The sequence below is a fragment of the Solanum stenotomum genome, chromosome 3 (assembly GCF_019186545.1).
Source record: "Solanum stenotomum isolate F172 chromosome 3, ASM1918654v1, whole genome shotgun sequence".
Classification (NCBI taxonomy): domain Eukaryota; kingdom Viridiplantae; phylum Streptophyta; class Magnoliopsida; order Solanales; family Solanaceae; genus Solanum; species Solanum stenotomum.
This window is the reverse complement of record NC_064284.1, coordinates 66,577,229-66,586,279: the sequence shown is the minus strand read 5'-3', so window position 1 is coordinate 66,586,279 and position 9,051 is coordinate 66,577,229.

The window sequence follows — 9,051 nt, the reverse complement described above, 5'->3', positions numbered from 1 at the left end:
ATTTTATGTGATGATTATTTGCTCAGGCAAATTCAGGCGAATTTAGAATATGAAGTTTAAGGGTTTTAAGTTATTTTAAATTAAATTAAAAATCTTTATTAGGAGTATTAAATGCTCAAGAGGAATCGAGCCCTCAACCTTAAGCAAGTTCCATTTCCACTATTGGACTAAGAGATAATTTATTGTTGAGTTCTCAATAAATATTTCTTTCTTATATATATAATAGATTTCTCAATATAAATATAACATCTATGCGATAGTTACTACATTCCTAAGAAGTAACACATCATGATTCATGATCCTAAATCTGCCGCTAGTTATTTGACATTGGAAGTTATAATTAAAAAAATGTTACAATTATTTGTGTAAAACATTTATTCGTATGTAGTGTATACAAGTATGTACAAAAGGAAAACTAAACTGCGTTAGAACTATAACCTATAGATGTCAAGTGTAAGGATGGCAATGGGGCGGGGGTTTAAGGTTATCCAGGGCAGGTTGAAGTGGGTTTTTCTTAATTAGTATAAGACGGGGTAGGTTGCGGGTATATGTGATTTTATGTGTGCTTAAACTTAATTTTAATTTTTTACATGTTATAAGAGTGATAAAGCATTATTTATTAAGATAATTTTTTAAAGCTACTAAATATTCAAGATAGTAAATGAAAATGGTTCAATAAAAAACAATTTAATTTCTTACATGTTTCTCAATTGACCTTTATAAAATAAAATTTTAAGTCACTATCCTATTAAATTAATACAACTTAATGAAAAAATAATTTATTTTTATGAATTTTATTTTTAGTATCAAACTTAACTAGAAAAAGAAGACATTAAAAAAATTATGCGGAGCGGATCTATGTTGGGGGGTTGTAAATGAAAAAAAAAAAATTGTGCGGATTAAAGTTTTACGGGTTAAGCTCAGCCCGCACCGCCCCATTGTCATCCCTAGTCAAATGGGCAAGCACTTCGAGGGTTTATAAATATTTAATTAAGAATAAATAGGAAATGTAGAATTAAATTGGTTTTGAATATGAAAAAATATCAATATTTTAGAGGTAAATTATATATATATGTTAATTTAAGTTGTCAACCGATGCACTAGAGAATCAGGTTCTTCAGTCATCTAATAAGAACTAAAGTGTAAAATGTAATCAACATAAGAAATTTTACAACTTGAGGAACAAACATCTATTACAAAACATTTAGTCAAGTAAAATGTTACAATTCAATTTGAAATTGGTATCCTTTATTTGTTTCGACCTCCACATATTTTCTCCTAATTCCAGAACTCTTATTTGAAATCTTTGTTTCACTGGAAATTATTTTTTACCCGTTAATTAACAGTTATTTTCAGTTATATTTGAAGGACCTGGTTCTTCTAGCTACTTCGTGCATAAAATTTTTGCAACCTAATCTCTTCGGTACACATGCTAATAATATGATTCTTTCGTAGTTATTTGTCAATTATAAACACTAAGTTTTTATTTGAGATATGTTAAAATTTTAATTCTTATATAATATTTGTCATATTTATTCATCATTAAAACTCCGAATTCAATAGTAGTTCCACATATATAGCTCAACAAAGAATATATTATTGGTGTTAGAATTTCCAATATTCTCATTATTATTTAACTCATCATAGTATAATTAGTTTTTAGATGAATTATAGCTTAAAATGATCTCTATCATATAATAGTGTTAGACTTTAAAAAATAAAGTATACCAATACATCATCCCTTCATCATAATATTATAATTAGTTTTTAGATGAATTATAGCTTAAAATAATCTCTATCATATAGTACTTAGACTTTAAAAAATAAAGTATACCAATACATCATCCCTTCCTCTCTCTTTCTCATTTCATTCTTATCCTTTCTAACTACCCTTAGTTTTACTTTTAATTCCTTGTTGACACGATCTATAGATATAATTAAGACAACTAGCTAGTAAACTACCATTTTATCTTAGTTAATTAATCTTTACCTTCTTGCTTAAGAGTTAAGATAACTCCACGTTGTTTTGAATAAGAAATTACAGTTTTCATGATACATTCTGCAATCATCATCATCCTTTTGTTAGCATTATCATCATTTGAAGGGATAATATATAAACGTTCCTTTTAACTTGACTTTTGAAATTTTGTCCTCTAATATTTGATTGTGCACAAACAAATAGGGTTGTTCAGAATCTAACTGTAATCGATAAGCCAACTACAATGTTGATTTATTGGTATTGGATTATCGGATTAATAATCATTGAACAAATTAAATTTTATAGGTAATGGTTTATCGATGCGGGGACAAATTCCTTAGTTTTCTTATTGGATAAACCGTACGTATTAAAAACTATCATACATTTTTGTACTTTAAGTATATTTGTTAAATGAATGCTTATGTGCATGCATCCTCAAAATTTAGACTTTTTTTTATATATTTCACAATATGATTTACAACTACATAATTACCGGCTTAAGTAGAGTTAAAGAAAATTGTTTTGTTTAATTGAAGATCAATATATTGGTGAGTGAAAATGAAGGAAGAGAGCATGAAATGATTGAGTCAATACACCGCTCGATGACCATCTGTTAAATACTACTCCCTCCGTTTCAAAAAGAATTACCTCATTTCCATTTTAGTCTATTTCAAAAAGAATGACCCCTTTTCTTTTTCGGCAAAACTTTAACTTAAACTTTCCACATGACATGTTTAAGGCCACAAGATTAAAGGGCATTTTGATACATTTGACATACTTTAATTTTAAACCACAAGATTTAAAAGTCTTCTTTCTTTTCTTAAACTCCGTTCCAAGTCAAACTAGGACATTCTTTTTGAAACGGAGGGAGTATTCTAGATCGTACCAACTGATAGCTTATTGATCATCTAGTAGATTATTATATTTTAAAATTGATACGTGATGAATCATGTCGTTAAAGAAGTAGGTAAGCACTACAAGACTGCTTGAATTACTTCACATGGTTTGTCGATATGACCTCCATTGGATCCCAAGGCAAGAAAATGCATCTTTGTTTGATATGACGAAAGGAAAAATGGTTGGAAGTGCATGGATTCAAAAACTCATCGCTTTGTTGTTTCTATAGATGTTGTATTTGATGAAATCTCCTTGTCGTTGGAGTTGCATCAAAAGGAGAGGGTTCTAAAATATTGAAACCTGGAGTTTCAAACTTGCTCATAACAAGTGACTCTCTATATAAAACATTTGATGAGGAGCTAAGCGAGAGGGCAGCCCGAAAACTCAACAAGAAGATAATGCATTAGTTTCACAAAGACCAAACATAACTATTGTTAAGCCATTCCGCTTCAAAGATGAAAACTTTGTTAGTACATATTCTTATTTCTTTGCAGGCCCGATTGACGATGAAGGGCCTTCAGCTTTTGAAGAAGCTAAAGGAGTCAAAGAGTGGAAGTTTGCTATGGATGATGAAATGAGGCTCTAATGAATAATCAAACTTGAAGCCTTGTGCCAAATCCAAGAGATATACAATACGTTTCTTTCAAATGGGTTTACAAAATAATTTTTTTAAAAAAGAGCATATGGAAGCATACACATATTTAAAGCTAGGTTGGTTGCTCGGGGTTTTTCTAAAAAATACGGCAAAGACTACAAAGAAACCTTCCATCCATTGTCTAAGATGATCTCAATTTGAATTGTACTAGCTTGGGAGCGTTATATAGTTGGAAAAAAGGACAACTTGACGTGAATATTTCTTTATTGTATGGAGATCTTGACAAAGATGTTTATATGGATCAACCACCCGGGTATGTTTCTAACTTATATCTTGATTGTGTTCGCAAACTTAAAAATTCACTTTATGTATTAAGAAGGATCTACGAGCAAGGTACGAAAAAATTTATCAATATCTATATTTTTGTGGCTACGCTGCATCATATTCAGATTGTAGCTTATTTGTTAAGAAACAAGAAAATTTCCATGTGGTTGTTCTTTTGTACATGGATGACATGATAATAATAGGAAACAATGATGTTGAAGTTGCAAGGCTTCCAGAAGAGCTTGCCATAAGATTTGATATCAAGAAGTTGGGATAATTACATCATTTTCTTGGCTTAGAGGTAACAAACACGGGTAAAAGGATATTTGTTACCCAAGAAGGGTATGCCAAGAAGCTTGTTGACAGATTTAGGATAAAACAAAGCAAAAAGTATTCTACGTCTCTTGAGACTAGCATGAGATTAACATGTGAAGAAGACTCACTTCTTGTGACTGACTAACAAACATATTATTTTCAATATGTCTGGTAGATTGGATGATAATAATATATATCTCGATATAGAGATTGATGATATGTCTTTTTGAGAAGCTTGTAAGTTTTCATCGTGTCAAATCTTGCAAGTGGATTTATGAATCCGACACATGAAATAAGTTAAGCATTGCTCTAAAGGAAAAGAATCTTTGAATTAAATTTGTGAGTAAAATAATTAATTAATTAGTATCTGAATCTTAACATGGAGAATTTCGAAATATAAATAGAGGAGTGCAATTATGAATTTATAGTGGAATGATTTGTAATTTATTATGGTAAGAATAATTCAAATTAATTATTTGAAATTATTTCCATAATAAGAAGCTTCAGTAATTAATTTGATGGTCCATACAGTGTCCATATATAACTAAAACTCACAATCCTATTTTCTAGGAAAAAGGAACAAAGAACGTTACTTTCTGGTTCTTGAAAATAGGTGTCTTATTGTTCTCTTTTTTAGACTGGGAAGAATTCTATATAAGTAGATGTTCTTCTAACCTAGAAAGACAATCAGTTTTCTATACAATACTTGCGCACCCAAGTATTGGGAGAGTTCGATGTGAACATGGGATCGTTGTAGAAGACCAGAGATTTGATGTCTAACTTGTGGAATCACTTAAAGGTCTGTCTAACTTGTGGATTCGCTTGAAGGTATTTATTCACGCTTCAAGAGGTAATTCTTAAATTAAATTTAAGAAAGTTTATTATGTGTTCTAGCATAAACGTATTGATTATCTATTATTCATGTAAGCAATATGATTCTAATATGTTTCCGTTGTGCATATAGTTTTTCAACAGTAGACACATGTGTCCTAGGAGACATATCACATGTAGGATGCCACATAGAACATCATGTAAGACTGGACATGTATCTACTTGTTTAGTTTTATACAAATTTAAGTATTTACTTGCGCATATCCAAAATTATTGGACATAAATATCAATTGAAACAAAATTAAATAACACATTTATATATTATCTATATCTATATTACCTTAAAAGCATGAACTCCTAACTTGAATGTTAAATTACTATAATATCCCTAACTTAGATTGTGACTTTTTCGATGAGTTGTGACTTTTTCGATAAGTTGTGACTCTTTTCGAAGGGTTGTGATTTTTTGATGAGTTGTGACTTTTCAATAAGTTGTGACTTTTTCAAAGAGTTGTGACTTTTTCAATAAGTTGCGACTTTTCCAATAAAAGGTTGTGACTTCTCGAAAAGGTCATTATTTTCAGATAAGACACAAAAAATATTTGTTCATACTACCCTTGTTCACTATACATAGAGGGGTTTCCTCTCATTTTTCAACCACAATTTTTTTAATCTTCTACTCTTCTTCTTCTTGCATTTTAATTTTTTTTGTGTGATTTATTATCTTTGAGTGAGTTCGAAGTTTAGCGGAATATGAGGTACCACTATTCTGATGAAGTAAGTCGTTTTATCCTAAGAGGGTATATTTCATAACCTTGAGTACTTGAGGAAAATCATTTTGATGATATAATAATTATTGTTTTGCTTAATATATACATTAATTAGTATGTAATGTTCTAATAGATGAAGTTAACATGATGTAGCATAAATTCATTTTTTTGTTAACAATTTCTCTTGTAATGTAGATATATGCTTCTGAATATCTTTTTCAAAATTTAGAGAATTGTCACGATTTATTTTTGATGCTCAAGACAAAAGACGGACTTTATTTATCAATGCTACTTATGTGATCTAGACTCTCATGAACTTTACTTCAAGATAGTTATTACTATATAACCACTGCCCTTTTGTTTTACTTATTTACTATTTCTTAATATATCAATATTTTAGACAAAGAAAAGTTCATACGACTACAAATAACGCTAGTTGAAGTTTGTATTAGTTTAATTTTTATTATTTAGTTAATTTAATTAGATAAATATTTTCATTATTAATGCAAATATGTTTTTTATATTTGGGTAGATATTTGTATTTAAATTAAAGTATTATATGTCACAACTGTATTATCAAGTTAACAAGATCTTCTAGCTTCAAAATATATTATTTTAAAATGTTCCGAGTTTTCTTATCCAAACATTTGGTTAGATGACAAGAAAAATACAAAGCAAATATTGTCTATAGGGTAATATTAGTAAGATAAGACTAATTACATGATTGAACCTCAACGAATTGAAATAAGTATATACATTATTGCATTTAACTAATAAAATTATTCATTGACCATCTTCATAGGTTTGCGTGAATAAGAGATATATATGTCGATCCACGTTGCAAAAGAATCTGCAATATTATTTTTTGCTAAGTGTATTCTTCAAATCTTCGCTTAAATAAGCAATACTATTTACTATAATATATATTTTTGAAATTGGTAATCACGTGCAACACACATGTCAAGAAACTAGTGCCTAGTATAAATGCAGGATGAGGTAGAGAGTTTAGCAGACCTCCATATTAGATATTCGTTGCACACTCGACATAGTATTTGGTGAGCTTCAGCTAATAGGTGTCTAGTAATCTTTGCTTGTACTTATAATTATAGTTTGAACATGTCCCGATAATTTAACATTATATAGTTATAGATTCTATTATATGCTTAATGTACATTATAAACTTGTATAACATTATATAGTAATCTCACGTGTCGTTTACGTTAGCGCTAGTAGGCCACTACTGTTTCTTATTTAGAAATTTTTATCAATTTTTTTATTTACAGTGATTCATAAAATCATTTACATAGCATAAGTAACTGTAATTTGATCAGCTCATTCGATTAATCACATATTAGCCGCTCATATTAGTAACTGCATGTAATTTCTTTTTCAGGTTACAAATACTAATATGATACTCATATATTTTGTGGTATATTTATAGATTGGAACTAGTGTACACTATATATTCATTTTGATATATTTGGTTAAGTGTAATTTCTTTTTCCCTTCTTTTCATTTAATATAAATTAGTTGTTGGGGTGCTTAACGATGAGTAAGATGAGATTATATGGGGCATAAAATAGGTTAAGGATTAGTTGCTTACCTCAATGCGATTATACAACTGCATAATGAAATCTTCATGTTCTTCGCTGATGGTTGAATATCCCTGCAACACAACACAACAGAAGACAAAATGAGATTATTGTATGTTGTTACGATGGAGATGGAAGAAAAAAAGACAACCTGAAGATTAGTAAAAAGAGAGCAGATATGACGAAGTTTGCCAAAGGCGATGATGATGGCACAGCTGAAGTAGGTGGTTAATGTGATGAAGAAATATGGAATATTATTCTTCACCATTTCTTCAACTAATTAATTAGGACGAAATGCAAAGTTATTAACATTTTTATAGTTGACTTTTTTTAATACGTACATTTTACTCTTTTGCACATCACTGCCTGACATGACAACTCATTTACTATTTAATACACACATCACATGCATACATATATATTACAGACTAGACCTCTCTCTATTTTTTTCTTCTCAACTACGTTATTTTGCTGGACCCCAGAAGGCATATTCCATCTAGTCCCTGGCCGGCCGGAGCTTCACAAACTTATCATCTTTTAAATTAATTTTGTTTTTTCATGGAAATTGTGGACTAAATTAAACTATCCTTATCTATCCAAGCCTTATTCAATTTATATGACTTTAGAGTTTTTCATTCAACTTTTGGTTCGCCACGCACAAGTTCTCTAGGAACTAAAATTAAGTTGTCTAATATTTCAAGAATTTATTATAGTGTTCATAAATTGAAGTTGTTTTTTTGGGGCTTATTATCTTTATTTGTTTTAGAGATCTTTATTTTGACAGTTATTGCGGGATGATAGAGTATTCTAACCCGAACTCAACACTGTCACCGAATCTTGTAGATAAATAAATCTTCAAGCTCAACTCACCACACGAGAAAAAAAGACTCCGTTTATCAAGTGCATAAAGCTGCGCCACTTCTTCCCCTTCTATAGCAATGCTTGACCTAGAAATTCGAGCTCGATCCAAAAAATTTCTACTTGTATTCGATCTTTTTTCGTTGAAAACATTCAATTCAATCGTCCGATAAAGAAGATCAACAACATCATTCACATGATACACAAGATTTTTAAATCTCTCATTTTAACTTGTGTTCATTTTCTCTGATTCTCAAACTCAACTTCTATAAATGGTGATGAAGAACCTTCACCATCTTTTGGCATCAAGTTATGTGCTGCCACCACTTCTACAACCAATTTTTCTTTGCCATTGTTCATAAAGGAAAAAAAACCGAGAGAAAAGAGACACATAGGAAAACAGAGGAATAAGATTATACAGTTGACAGTGTTGAATTTGGGTTACGGCTTACGGGTGGGGCTTTTAGGTGGGTATTTTGTTTTTTTTTAATTAGTTTAATTAATTATTAGGATAGCCAATAGAATAGCGACACGTCATAAATGAATTTGCTAAGTGAAGTTATTATTTAGGCTGTTAAAGATGAAGGGCAAAATAAAGTCAAAAGGTTGACATCAAGGGCATTTTAGGCCCGAAAGGTAGAAGAGGGGTAAATTTATACCACTTCGCATAGTTGAGGGATATTGTATGCCCTTTTCTGTTAATTAAGGACAATAGATCAATTGCCGCTAAATATGTATTTTTAGCGGCAATGAGCACTCTTTATATATATCCCTAAAGCCTTTAGCAACATTAAATCTAATGACACTTAACTAATGCTGGTAAAGACTTTAATACTATTTATTAATTTACTTATTTATTACCGCTAAAAGTTATTTTTGTTGCAGTGAAAA